This window comes from Gigantopelta aegis, chromosome 12 (assembly GCF_016097555.1).
Source record: "Gigantopelta aegis isolate Gae_Host chromosome 12, Gae_host_genome, whole genome shotgun sequence".
NCBI classification, from domain to species: domain Eukaryota; kingdom Metazoa; phylum Mollusca; class Gastropoda; order Neomphalida; family Peltospiridae; genus Gigantopelta; species Gigantopelta aegis.
In genome coordinates this window covers 4,565,659-4,581,458 of record NC_054710.1, presented here as the reverse complement: position 1 = coordinate 4,581,458, position 15,800 = coordinate 4,565,659, and the positions used below count along the sequence as shown (strand labels likewise).

Genomic DNA, 15,800 nt, shown 5'->3' with positions numbered 1-15,800 from the left:
ATCGTTCCATCGTCCGTCTGTACGAAACGTCAGACACTGTTCACCGCCACTGGCACTGTTTGGTTCACCGATATTCCAGTTCTGATACTGGAACAACGTCCCACTGTGACTCCATATCCAGTGGCCTTCACTGAGGGCGTCAGTACCTCCAATCCAAAGTTCGATTTCACTTGCTACAAAGCAATATTTTATTGTGTATTTTGTAAACTTTGACTCTGGTGCTCATAAGAAAACCAAGTTGGTGGATAATGGGTTGGAAAAAGGGAGAGTCCTAAGATTGTGTGTTTTCTTTTTGTTTTTTGTTTTTTTGTGTGTTTGTTTGTTGTTGGGTTTATTTGTTTGTTGTTGTTTTTTGTTTTGTTTTGTTTTTCTTTTTTTGGGGGGAGGGGGGCGGGGAGGGTTTTGTGTTCTTAGTACTGTTGTTTTTGTTTTGCTTTTCAACTCAAATAATTAAACACTCCTTAACCGTACCCATTTTAAGGGTCACTGTACAGCTATTAGTAAAGCAATTAAATACTCAAATAACTTAAGGTAAATCAATTATTTAAACACTTTTGATTGCACGTTAATATTGATCCAGCAAATATTTATAAATATACTTGCGATGATTTTGCTTCACCAGCTGTGATACGAAATGATTTTCTTCCTGGGATGTTATTTCTGCCAAATACGCACCATGGGCCATACAGAACGCCTAGGTAAATAAAAACACATATTTTAAATAATAATAATACAATAATAATAAAATAATAATAATAATAATAATAAGACGACGAAGAAGAAGACGACGACGTTGTAAAGGATCTCCTGTTACATGAAACACCATCATTATTTTTGGAAAAAAATACCCTCTCGACTCTGCCGTGTGCGGAGATACAATTTTGGAGTATGGATTATGCTAATTTTACCAGATAGGAATGTGTAGGCAGACATCGGTTTTTAAAATTACTATAATAAAAATGAATGGTTACTGCTAAACATTTAAATTCTGTTGAAAATGTCTACCGTTGCTGATGTCCACGTCTGCGGTATTTGTGGAATGACGTAACAAGAATCGCCATGGGGTGTCCAGTACAGCGGACATATCGCCAGAACTGTAAGGAGAAACAAAAACATCAATTCTCTAGTTGTGTGGTTTGGTCATTGTCATGGACATATCATAATACGTGTATGGTGGACCATGATGTTCCCAAACAATATGGAAAGAACGATTAAAAAATAGTTTGTTTTGTTTAATGACACCGCTAGAGCACATTGATTAATTAATCGGCTATTGGAAGTCAAACATTTGGTAATTCTTAGAGAGGAAACCCGCTACATCTTTCCATTAGTAGCAAGGACTACTTTGATGTAATACTGGCTGGATCGAAAAACAACTCAATGGGCCCACCAACGGGGATCGATCCCATACCGACCGCGCTTCAAGCGAGCGGTTTACCACTGGGCTTTGTCCCGCCCCGTAAATGGAAATGTTTCATTTAACGACGCACTCAACACATTTTATTTATAGCGTAAAGAACGAAACAAAAACTAGGAAATAAGTGGGATTTTAAACTTTATTTATCCGATAAATCACCAATAATACCCATGTCATAAACCCATTTGACATTTACCATTACCATTTACCATTATTAATTTACAGCCAACAGGACTGAGCGTGACGTTTTAATGATAATTAGTGCTTGACGTCATATTACCGGTGAAGCGAATTAAACACGTTTATTGACTAAACATTGAATTGAAATGTTACTTTAGAAGTGTTATAGGATAAATAGAGCCTGATAAATACCGATTAACACAGACTCGGTTGATATTTTTCATAACAGAACAAACTTGTGACGAACCCTCTCTATGTTTGACCAATGGGATATCAGCTAGAGTATTTGCCCGAAGGGTCATCGGCTTATCAGAACTATGCACTTCCATACACGGTTTGGACATATTCCGCGAACATAAGTGAACAAACATATCACAAGTTACAAACTATGCTAGATGTTTTATTTGTGATAGTTTGAGTATTTCACCGTTCAAGCAGGCAACCGATTATTTCGTCAAAAACAAAATGAGAAATTTGAAAACTGTGCCAATATGGCTGGTGATGTTTCTTGTATTGTCAAAGTACCTGAGAAGTGAAATTGTGCCACAAACAAATCATGTTAAATTACAACACAATAACTGAATTTTAAATGAAAACACAATAACCAAATTTTAAATGAAAACACAATAACCGAATTTTAAACGAAAACACAATAACCGAATTTTAAATGACAACATCATAACAGAATTTTAAATCACATACGTTAAATGACAACACAATTTATATATTATATGCATGTTCAAAGACAGTAAAACGCAACTATATTGGAAATATATCAGATGTACCAAAATATACAAACTTTCCATATATATTCATCAGTAAATGTTAAATGCCCGTGTGCCATTATGAACAATGGTGTTTATATCAAATACGACTCAGTCTTGGAAGGGTTAGGAAGGAAGGGCATGTGTTATTTAACGACGCACTCAACACATTTTATTTACGGTTATATGACGTCGGACATATGTTTAAGGACTAAACAGATATTGAGGGAGAAGACCCGCTGTCGCCACTTCATGGGCTACTCTTTTCGATTAGCAGAAAGGGCTATTTTATATGCACCATCCAACAGACAAGATAGCGCATACCACGGCCTTTGATATACCAGTCGTACTGCACTGGCTGGAGCGTGAAAGGGTTAGAGACACTGGGTTAATATACACATGTTTAACTTACCCCCAAAAGAAAATGTAAATAGAAAGCCAAGACGTATCCAGAGCATTGTTTAGTCTTGAGGTCGTATTTGCTCCGCTTCCAATAGTGCAATGCTATGGATAGTAATACAGGTTGCTCACCATAGGGTTTTTCTCACAGATATGTCGTTCTGATAACAAGAGTATTTGTTTAGTACGATTGTTATCACACTAAACATAGTATGTGTCTGTCGTGCTGATAAAAACAGATGGTTGGAGGGCAATTATGGCAAATGCATTGATTGCACATCTTACTTCTCCGAAAATCGCTGTCGATGAATAAAAAATAAAAAAAATAAAAATACGTGTTGCTCTAACTGGTGTGTCACAGTACCGTTGCTATACATTCCATGCTGAATATGTAAAAATAGTGAATTTATATGAAATTGTACTTGTAATTTTTTTCCGTGACTCTCTATTTAATCATTCTTCACGTTCGATCCCAATATATATAATTGTTAAAAGTTACACTATACTAATTAGAATGTCATACGTTATACAGTTAATGTACGTGGATAAAATACTTTATCATGTAATATCTTACATTGTCAGTGCAATCAAAGTATGTGATATTTTTTCACATACTTTAAGAATTTCATAGCTTTGCACATTAGATGTAAATTAATCAAGATCACGGTACTAGGCTTATTGAAATTTAAACAAACGTACTAGGATGACACTCCATAATTGACGTCATCAAATATAAACATTTTAATAGCAATTTTACACTTAAATGTGTCCAACGTTAAAAAAAAAAAAAAAAAAAAAAAAAAAAATCACCCCCCAAAAACCCGTTATGAACTAGTTTATTTTGATGTAAAGACATCCACATTCGAGTTTGACGTCATTTCCTTTCAAAACGACACCGCGCCACATATTCTTACGTAATTTCAATATTTAGTAATTGCGGACTGAAGTTACAGTTGCGTGTACAGTTTACCAAAACAAGACCGCGTTGTAGTAAGTTTGAGATTATATGATGAAGAGATTATTGCCCTCGTGTGTTTTGGTATCGTCAATATATCATATATTAGGAATAAAAATAGTTTATTATGTTCGCCAGAGGCTCGCATTATATAAGTTTTATTACTAGTATATGATATTGACGATACCGAGAGACAATCTGGTAATAACCTCTATATATATGCAACATAGGAACGAAACTTTGATCCATAAATATGAATACCACACCTCCCAAGTGTATATAAGAGGATGTTGTTCTCACACAATTATACAAACACAGTGGTACTGGACGAAACAAAATTGTGCAGACAAAAAACACACAACAGCAGTTCTTTTTTACAACAAATAGACCTAGTATTTACCGTGTTCTTTGAAGTCAAATACACTTTGACTCATCTTTCTGTTATTTAGTACAGCGTTACCGTTACATAAGAAAAAAATACATTGCAAACACGTTATTTCAAAGTATCTATTTAAAAAGGGTTTTGCATAACTTCAGAAGAATCAGAACTCTCAGCAAGTAATGTGTCTGACTTTGCATGGATACAAGGCGGGATTTAGCTCAGTCGGTTGAGTGCTCGCTTGAGGTGCTAGCGTCGTAGGATCGACCCACCTCGATGGATCCATTCAGCTAATTGCTTTTTTTCCCTCGTTCCAGTGAGTTCACTACAACTGGTCCACAAAAAAAAGAGAAAAAAAGAAAAGAAAAGAAAAAAGAAAGAAGAATATTGTTTGTTTAACGACACCACTAGCACACATTGATTTATTAATCATCAAACCAGTGGACTACAGCTGGTCAAATGCCGTGATATGTGCTTTCCTGTCTGTGGGAAAGTGCATATAAAATATATCTTGCTGCATGAACAGCCTATAGTGAATACACCAAGGTGCTCTAGTGGTGTTGCTAAACAAAACAAACCCTTCACACACACACACACACGCACACACACGCACACACGCACGCACGCACACACGCACACGCACACACACACACGCACGCGCACACACGCACACGCACACAAACGCATACACACATACGCACACACACGCACGCACGCACACACACACACACACACACACACACACACACACACACAGTACGTTTGTTTTGCCTCTGATTTGGTTTGACCGGCCTCTGTGGCGTCGTTCTTAGATCATCGGTCTTCAGGCTGGTAGGTACTGGGTTCGGATCTCAGTCGAGACATGGGTCTTTTAATCCAGATACCGACTCCAAACCCGGAGTGAGTGCTCCGCAAGCTTAATGGGTAGGTGTAATGTACTTGCAGCGACCAGTGGTCCATAACTGGTTCAACAAATGTCATGGTTTGTGCTATCCTGCCTGTGGGAAGCACAAATAAAAGATCCCTTGCTGCTAATCGGAAAGAGTCGCCCATGTAGTGGCGACAGCGGGTTTCCTCTCAAAATGTGTGTGGTCCTTAACCATATGTCTAACGCCATATAACCGTAAATAAAATGTGTTAAATAAAACATTTCTTTCTTTCTGATTTAGTTTATGTTTTCTTGTTTGTAGCTGACAGCAACGTGCTACGGATAGGCGGAACCAATTCACTGAGTGAAGGTCGCTGGAGATGGCCACAGACCACAATTAATTACGCTACGTGTTTCTATATAGCGTTAGTGGCTATAACATTTTCATTAATATCAACAGGCCCATGGATTTTTGTAGGTACCTTTGCCTGCCTGGGGGGGGGGGGGGGGGGGGGGGGGGGGGGGGGGGGGGGGGGGGGGGGGGGGGGGGGGGGGGGGATATACCCTGCAAAGGACAACCCCTGTTGTTCAGCTCTTTCTCCCAGAATATTGGTTTAAACAGACACACCCACTAAACCTGGCCAGGAGTACACCCATTTTACACAAAAAACATTACGTTTGCATGGGTCGGAATTGCCACAAACAAGTTTTCAATGTCAACAAGTTACACATACTACATACTCTCCACTTTCTAGTCTCCACTGTCAACTTCAGTCAAATAGTTGCCACGTCAAAGGTGTCTGCCATGAAATAATCACAGTCAAACAGCAGACTACTTGCGTGGAGATTTCCAGATTGGAAGATAACTGTGATCTGTGGCGAGATGGATTCACAATGGGGAGATAATCACGTGTCACAAATGGCACCGTCACCAGCCGGACAATGCGGGAGGGGGAGAGCACTGTCTGGAGATTTTCACAAGCGGTCTGCCAGAGAAGGTATATCCACTCAAAATCTAACAGTTAAAGTTTTTTTTGTTCGTTACACAAAACAAACTTTCTTACACACCCGTTGCTGAGAACACAATGCATTATATTTAGTAACACATAGTTGTTTACACACGTAAGTGTGTTAACAATTTTAAGATATACGGCTGGTTGCCCCTAGCTGATGACGAGATCACCACAGCCAAACATCCAGTAAAAAGCAGCACGGTGAAAATCGATTACACTGTGCCGTATATATATATATAATAGTTAACCTGGCAGCCATGTGTGTGTGACGCTTAAGTTAGCTACAAGTCCAACGGCGGGGAATAACATTTAGTCGAAAAATATATTAAAATTCCTTAAAACCTGTTTTATCTCACAATTCGTTGTTTAAAAACGCTTTCACTCGTTAGATACATTTTAAAACAACTAGTTGTTATGGAGTATTGCATTACTACCGTAATAATGAGTAAGAGGCTATGGCATGCATACAGAGGGCACTCTTATTATTGTTATTATTATTCTGTATTATTCTCCGTCTAACCTTTAGATTGGATGTCAAACATTTTGTAATGCTGATATATACATATGTACTCTTAGCGATGCAACCCTCTATATGGGTTGTTTCATTAGTAGCAAGGGATGTTCTATATGCACTTTCCTACAGATAGGAAAGTAAAGTTTGTTTTGTTTAACTACACCAGTAGAGCACATTGATTGATTTATCATCGGCTAGAGAATTAACCCAATGGGTCCACCGACGCGTATCGATCCCAAACCGACTGCGCATCAATGAGCGCTTTACGACTGGGCTACGAACCATGGCTTGCACACGATACACTGATGACAATTTCGCGGTATGTCACAACTGGGATATCGCAATCCAGACAATAATATTACACTACACAGTAGAAGGTAACACAACGATTTCCTCGTACATACAATGCAAGGCGGTGTGTGTGTGTGTGTGTGTGTGTGTGTGTGTGTGTGTGTGTGTGTGTGTGTGTGTGTGTGTGTGTATGTATGTATGTCTGAGCGTGTGTTTGTGTTTGTGTGTGTGTGTGTGTGCGTGCGTGTGTATGTTTGTGTGCACCCCTTTTTTGGCACCACCCTACTCCGGTGCCTAGATGTAACGTCGTATGTGCTTGATGGTAATGTTCTAACCAGCTTTTGCTCCATCGTTCAACGTGTCCAGCTATTTCCTCCACGACGACTGTCTACGTTTGTTATAAAAATGCTACCTGCATTGTAGTTTCTTAGAATATTATATTATATACCGATGCAATTTAATGACACTGATGAAAACAAATTATGTTTAAAAATCACGTGTCATGAACATCTCTCACACAGATATTCCAAGCCAATCGGAATAAGTCAGCCGATGTTGGATTCTCCGCGGAGTCACCTGTGCAGCTACCGTTAGATTGGTTTACTTTAAAACCCATTTTGCCTGTCACAAGAGCATATACCATGTACTACGAACATGCACCGCGGTGAGCGAGATCTCGTGCCACCGTCGTGAGAAAATTGTGTTCTCGTTACTAGGAACAGCATTTTACAGAATTTCTAATTTCCAACGAATCGAATCGAATCGAGATTTTAAAATATCAAATAGCATCAACAGATCAAATTTATCCTAAATTGAAATTAGTTAAATAATAATAATAATAATAATAATAATAATAATAAAAATAATAAATCTTCCCCCCAAAAGAGGTCAAACACAATTTTGACACAGGTCGATTTTTGTGGGTTGGTCGGGTTAGGACAAACAAACCTAATTTTCATTTTGCTTGGTATCTTTTAAGTTAGTCCTAGTACACAAAAAGTACATTTTCCTATTCATGATAGGAGGAAAGCTACGGAAATCGCTCATTTCAGATTCTAGTTTGAATACCATTGCCCATTAACCTTTTCATTTGTATCTAAACTTCTGCAAGTCGAGCACACGAACGCATGTGCAGTATGCACAAGCGAAACAAGCACGTCTTAACGCGTCGAGCTCCAGACTGGGAATGGACAACTTGGAATAAATATAGCTGTGATGGCACGCGGTCATGCATCACTGTTTTGACACCAAGTATTTGTGCAAGTTGAGCATATCCTGCCCCAACATTCGTACCCGTCATGGATACTGCCACCACAGCTGTCAAGTCTGTCACTTCATCCAACATGATGAAAAACTAATAAATGAACAAGTTTCACCAAAGAGATAAACAAAATTACCTCGCCTTAATGTAAAATATTCTGTTTTCAGTGGCCTTGGCAAAAATACCATTATGCCCCGCGTGGGCGGAGTCAAATCTCTTAATTGTGTTAATGCGCCAACATTTGTCTGTTACCAACGAAAATAAAACATGGCTGTCAAACGATGTGCCAACCGCTCGGAAATTGAATATGAAGAAAAACTAGGATTTTAATGTGGCTAAGCATTGTAATAATAGAGCTAATTTTGAATTTGAATGACATCAGTATTCCAATGACGTCACTTTACATCTCCTTACAATAACACTAAACTGGGTACATGATGTTGCTATTGAAAAAAAAACAAAAAAACATGTTTGAACATTATTAATGCACCTGGATGTGCTTGGAAAAAATATTGTAATTAAACTTCTAGATTTTTATACCCTCTGTATGCTCTTCTACAGAAGGTATACAAATCCATAAACGACTCATGACGCTTCTACAACTTATAATGTCGAAGATCAATATATGGAATATCATCATTTTGATCTGTAATCCATTGTATTTAGTAGACACACAACACATTGTGTTTACGGTTATATGGTGTCAGACATATGGTTAAGGACCCACATATATATATATATATATATATATATATATATATATCACGGGGAAATCCACTGTCACCACTTCATGGGCTACAATTTTCGATTAGCAGCAATGGATCATTAATATGCAACATCCCTAAGATAAGATAGTACATGCCACGGCCTTTGTTACACCAGTTGTGGAGCAGTGGCTTGACGGGGATAGATCCTAATTTGACCGCACATCAAGCGAGCGCTTTACCACTGGGCTAAGTCCCGCCCCTGAATGAATAACTTCGGGAGTGTCTGGACATCATAATCCAAAATAATATGGCGTTGTTTGAAATGTGCACGCAATGAGGATGTCCCAAGGTATCTTAGAAGTTCTAATATGTAGTAAAAATAAATAAAACTCGAGCAGAAGGTATGGTGTTACACATAAAGGGAAAACTGACTATTAGAAAGTTGAAGCCATCCCATTTGTCATACCCCTTAGTTTGGGGCCAGGGTCGGTTTGAATCTCTGGAGAGATCGAGGTATGAAACGGATTTGATACCTTCAGATGTTTGTTTTATGTTTATGCCTTGTAAGTAAATCAGTGGAAGTTATCTTGCTATTATTAAATTAAATACGAGCATCAATATTGCAGAAAGTAAAGTTAAAACGTTTAGCCAGATGCCTTTTTTTTTCGCAGCCATTACCCTTGTACCTTACCCGCCATCCGACTGTCTCCCAGAACCAGGAAGCAGAAAATTCACAAACAACATCATCAAGTTTCTCATATTTTTACTTATTCCGCTTGCAATAGTTATCTATTGAAGATCAAATTAAATTGATTGTTCACTAGAGGGACAGTGTCCCGTCCGTCTACCAGCGCCTGATGACTGCCGTCACTGATGGTAGAATACTGCTTCATCAGAATTACGAGGTGGAAGCACTTTTAATACTCTGATAAAAAGTAATAGGTAGAAACCTGTCTGCTATATTTTCCAAACCAGATATGATAGGACTGAAGCCATCTTGTTGCCATGGATCCAGCAGCCATGGAATCCAGCGGAAAGGTGTCAGGAAGAAGTGTTCGAGGTGGTGTGGAAGGCATGAGTAACAAGACGCGAATATTCCGTCCACTACAAGAGTTCCAGCTTCAGTGACTGGAACGTAAATACCTGTTAGAAAAATAAACAATACAAATCAGTACAGCAAAAAATACACACACGCACGCACGCACACACACACAAACGCATACACACACACACACACACACATATATATCTATATATATATATATATAGATACACATATATATATATATATATAGATACATATACATATACATATACACATACACATACACATACACACATACACATACACATACACATACACATACATATATATATGTGTGTGTGCGTTTTTTTGTTTGTTTGGTTTGTTTGCGCTCTTTTATTATTATTATTTTTTAATAAATATTTATTGTCTCAGATCATATAGCAGTGTCGGGGTTGGGAGCCCCGAATCACTGCTTTATCCATGTTATAAACCCATGTGATAATTTACTTTATTGGCCCGGTTAATGATGGCATGCAAATTTGCAAGGTCACTAGGTAATGTGTTGCTGTGGATGGGTCATTTGCTTACAAGCCAACAAGACCAGTAGCCCTGAGTGTAACTTTTTCAAAGATTTGTTTAAAATGCGTGACGTCAAACTAATTTGTGCTAATCGTGATGACGTCATATTATCGATGGTGGCGACTTTAGTACTGTGATTTACTAATAAATTAGTTAATCAGTATATACCGATATACAAATACCGATTAACAGAGATTCGGTTGATATTTTCCATATTGAAAAATACTCGTGACGAATCCCTCCCCTCTCTCTCTCTCTCTCTCTCTCTCTCTCTCTCTCTCTCTCTCTCTCTCTCTCTCTCTCTCTCTCTCTCTCTCTCTCTCTCTCTCTCTCTCTCTCTCTCTCTCTCAGTATATCAGTAATTAAATAGGGCCCATTCTTTAATGCATTGTTCATAATGGCAATTTTTAAATAGAATATATCTTTCTATTTATTTAAATATTTTTTTTTGCAATACATTTTTAATTGCAGTAATTTCTAAACATTATTTTTACTTCTGTATTTTTGTACAGTAAACATAGTATTTTATATTAATCATTAGACAATTAAGAAAGTTATCTTTTTATTATTTATGAAACCAAACATGATATTATTTTTATTAAATCTAATTATATTCCATGTCTCAGTTAATATCCAGGCTTGTACTGCATTCCATACGTTTTGGTCTCATTACACTCTACGAATAAATGTGATATGGTTTCAGGATAATTACTACATAAATTGCACATATTCGAATCGACGTAGCGAATCGTTGGTACAAATGTATTAGTAGCTAAAATTCTTTGAAATAATCTATACTGGGACCATAATAAAGACGAAACGTTCACGCACTGAAAAAGGTAACAGATGGTACTGTTCCCAATCACTTGTAAACATAAATCGTTCTTTTGTGTATTTAATTTGTGATTTTAGCGTTACTGATTTGAAATTTATTAGATCGTATATATTTTTGCATCCTCTTTGACTTCTAACAATAGTTTTAGTTCAAATGGAAGAATGGGTTTATTTGTTGTTCTGAAACTGTCATCTTTCAAAGCATCTAAATTTGTAATGTATGATTTTACTGTGTTTACCAGTGAAATATATATGTAAAATTGAAAGTATATGAAATTTGTTCTATGATATATAAATATAAGACAAAATGTCACCATTTTCATCGAATAGGTCACTTATGGAAATAATTCCGTTGCTGCCATAATTTTTAAATAAAAATGGTTTTCGATATATACATACATCACTATTATCTCAGATGTTAATACATAAAATACCGATTACACTTTCTGTATTATGTTTATATATTGCCTAGAAAGTTCTGTGAGATTTTCACAACGCAGCGATATAGGACATCACGTATATGAGATATCAGTTTCAAGAAAGCTGATAAGCTGCTCTGTGGTGGTGACTCGTTCTTCAAAGTCACACCATCTACTGAAATTATCACTGCCGAAATTGATTTCTGCCTGAAGAATAAGTTAACTGAAATCGTAAGTCTCTTAAAACGTATGCACGGTATAACATACTGAGTAATATATAGAACAAGTTTTTTTTTAATTAAGTAGTATAAAACTGATAAGTACCTAGCTTAGTCGATAGAGCACTCGCTTTTAGTTTGTGTCGAAGAATCGAACCATTTCCGTGCACCCATTGTCTGATTGGGTGTCCCCCGTTCTAACAAACAGACCATGTAAGGTGAGTACGCGGTTATTATTCAATAAAGAACATTCTAATTAATTGGAGGGCTAGTTGAATTTAAGAAGGGCCAGTAAGATGTTTCTTCAACTGGCCCTGCTGGCGACTATGTTTTGCATGTTAATGTTCAACACTGATTTTGTATAATTTTGTCTCATTATTTTATGTTTACCTTGTTTCTTCGTGCTAAGCGATACTTGCACTACTCGTTCTGGACACAGATCTCGTTTGCAGGATTTTGTTGTGAAAATGCAATCACCTGGTTTCACAGTCATAGCAAATCTGACCCCCCCCCCCCCCCCCCCCCAGTGATACACAAATACGAATTATACGCTCCATATAAAGAAGCTACATTAATAAAATGTAAATATTTGATGGATCTCTTTTAGTATTAAATACAATAGTAATAACAACAAGACAATTGCTTTCCACCTTTGAACCTCCCACCCCCCCCCCCCCCCGAAAAAAAGAAAGAAAAAAAAAGAAAATCACTCCCAAAAATGCCATTTAGCTTAAAATGTAATTTCAATCCAGATATAGAAGACTGTAATACTGTGCAAACGTTGTTTGTTTATTGCAACCCCCATTCCCCCCACACCTCCCAGTTATTGTAGACAGTGCGGTTATATAAATATAGTGTCGATTTACTAAAGGCCTTGATATGATTTGATGTCGCCTCCACGATAGTGAGCGTTAGCATGAAATGATAGAAGAAATATTTGTTGTACCTAGATTCCATTTCGGCAGACGTGTTTGTTACCGAGGCAAAGATAAAATGGTTATCTGACATCGTCACGTGATTCCCCTTTTCTGTAACCAGTATTCGGTAGGTAGTATTCTGGTGTGGGTGGCGCTTTATGAAGGTTTTCACTTCAGAGAAGACACGCCGGCCAGCTTGGACTACAATACAATATTTTGAAGAACAACTTCATAACGATTGACTGACACGCATCAGATTTTTTACTGTAGGAAGTCCTGATAATGGCGACGATAATGATGACATTGTTCAGTCCTTATGTTTGTGATGATGATTACATTGTTCAGACCTTATGTCAGTGGTAATGTTGAGGATATTGTTCTGTCCTTGTGTCGGTGGTGCTGATGATGAAGTTATTCAGTTGTTATGCTGGTGATGACGACGATGATATTGTTCAGTCCTTATGTCGGTGATGCTGATAATATTGTCCAGTTCTTATGTTGGTGGTAATGATGATGACATTGTTCAGTCCTTATGTGGTGATGATGATAGTTTTCATTCTGATGATATTGTTCAGTCCTTATGTTGGTGTTGCTCATGACATTGTTTAGTCCTTATGTTGGTGGTGATGAAGATTACATTCTGCAGTCCTTATGTTAGTGATGATGATGACATTGTTCAGTCCTTATGTTGGTGATGATGATGATATTGTTCAGTCCTTATGTTGGGGGTGATGATGATCTTGTTCAGACCGTATGTTAGTGGTGGTGATGATGACATTGTTTGGTCCTTATGTTGGCGGTGATGATGACATTGTTCAGTATTTATGTTGATGGTGGTGAACATGACATTGTTTATAGTATTAAATAGTAGGCCTTTATCCGTTCACTCTTCCTCCAGTTCTACGATCCTTCCTTTCTTTTACCTTGCCTAAGCAGTATTACTACAGTAGGTCTTTTATCCGTTCATTATTTCGCCAATTCTAAGATCCTTCCTTTCTTCCAGCTTCTATTATTATTAGTAGTAGTAGCAACAATAGTAGTAGTAGTAGTAGTAGTAGTAGTAGTAGTAGTAGTAGTAGTAGTAGTAGTAGTAGTAGTAGTAGTAGAAGTAGTGGTGGTGGTAGTAGTAGTAGCATCATTAATGAAAGTAGTAAGAACATTAGTAGTAGCATCATTAATGAAAGTAGTAAAAACATTAGTAGTAGCATCATTAATGAAAGTAGTAAGAACATTAATAATAGTAGTACTAGCATCATTAATGAAAGTAGTAAGAACATTAATAACAGTGGTACTAGCATCATTAATGAAAGTAGTAAGAACATTAATAACAGTGGTACTAGCATCATTAATGAAAGTAGTAAGAACATTAGTAATAGCATCATTAATGAAAGTAGTAAGAACATTAATAACAGTGGTACTAGCATCATTAATGAAAGTAGTAAGAACATTAATAACAGTAGTACTAGCATCATTAATGAAAGTAGTAAGAACATTAATAATAGTAGTACTAGCATCATTAATGAAAGTAGTAAGAACATTAATAACAGTGGTACTAGCATCATTAATGAAAGTAGTAAGAACATTAATAACAGTGGTACTAGCATCATTAATGAAAGTAGTAAGAACATTAATAACAGTGGTACTAGCATCATTAATGAAAGTAGTAAGAACATTAGTAGCAGCTTCATTAATGAAAGAAGTAAGAACATTAATAACAGTGGTACTAGCATCATTAATGAAAGTAGTAAGAACATTAATAACAGTGGTACTAGCATCATTAATGAAAGTAGTAAGAACATTAGTAGCTAGCTTCATTAATGAAAGTAGTAAGAACATTAGTAGCAGCTTCATTAATGAAAGTAGTAGTACTAGCATCATTAATGAAAGTAGTAAGAACATTAATAACAGTGGTACTAGCATCATTAATGAAAGTAGTAAGAACATTAATAACAGTGGTACTAGCATCATTAATGAAAGTAGTAAGAACATTAATAACAGTGGTACTAGCATCATTAATGAAAGTAGTAAGAACATTAATAACAGTGGTACTAGCATCATTAATGAAAGTAGTAAGAACATTAGTAGTAGCATCATTAATGAAAGTAGTAAGAACATTAATAACAGTGGTACTAGCATCATTAATGAAAGTAGTAAGAACATTAATAACAGTGGTACTAGCATCATTAATGAAAGTAGTAAGAACATTAATAACAGTGGTACTAGCATCATTAATGAAAGTAGTAAGAACATTAATAACAGTGGTACTAGCATCATTAATGAAAGTAGTAAGAACATTAATAACAGTGGTACTAGCATCATTAATGAAAGTAGTAAGAACATTAATAACAGTGGTACTAGCATCATTAATGAAAGTAGTAAGAACATTAATAACAGTGGTACTAGCATCATTAATGAAAGTAGTAAGAACATTAGTAGTACTAGCATCATTAATGAAAGTAGTAAGTAAGAATCATTAATGACAGTAGTAAGGTACTAGCATCATTAATGAAAGTAGTAAGAACATTAATAACAGTGGTACTAGCATCATTAATGAAAGTAGTAAGAACATTAATAACAGTGGTACTAGCATCATTAATGCAAGTAGTAAGAACATTAATAACAGTGGTACTAGCATCATTAATGAAAGAAGTAAGAACATTAATAACAGTGGAACTAGCATCATTAATGAAAGTAGTAAGAACATTAATAACAGTAGTACTAGCATCATTAATGAAAGTAGTAAGAACATTAATAACAGTGGTACTAGCATCATTAATGAAAGTAGTAAGAACATTAATAACAGTGGTACTAGCATCATTAATGAAAGTAGTAAGAACATTAATAACAGTAGTACTAGCATCATTAATGAAAGTAGTAAGAACATTAATAACAGTGGTACTAGCATCATTAATGAAAGTAGTAAGAACATTAGTAGCAGCATCATTAATGAAAGAAGTAAGAACATTAATAACAGTGGTACTAGCATCATTAATGAAAGTAGTAAGAACATTAGTAGTAGCATCATTAATGAAAGTAGTAAGAACATTAGTAGCAGCTT

The 15,800-nt window shown here is 36.4% G+C and overlaps 1 long non-coding RNA gene across 1 annotated transcript; it reads right to left on the bottom strand.

The window, feature by feature from the left end:
- Positions 1-9,494: 9,494 nt before the first annotated feature.
- On the bottom strand, positions 9,495-12,939 carry LOC121386235. Its single transcript, XR_005959614.1, has 2 exons — positions 12,772-12,939; positions 9,495-9,891 (listed from the first exon to the last, which is right to left on the bottom strand). It is a non-coding gene; the product is annotated as an uncharacterized LOC121386235 (long non-coding RNA).
- Between the last annotated feature and the right edge of the window lie 2,861 nt (positions 12,940-15,800).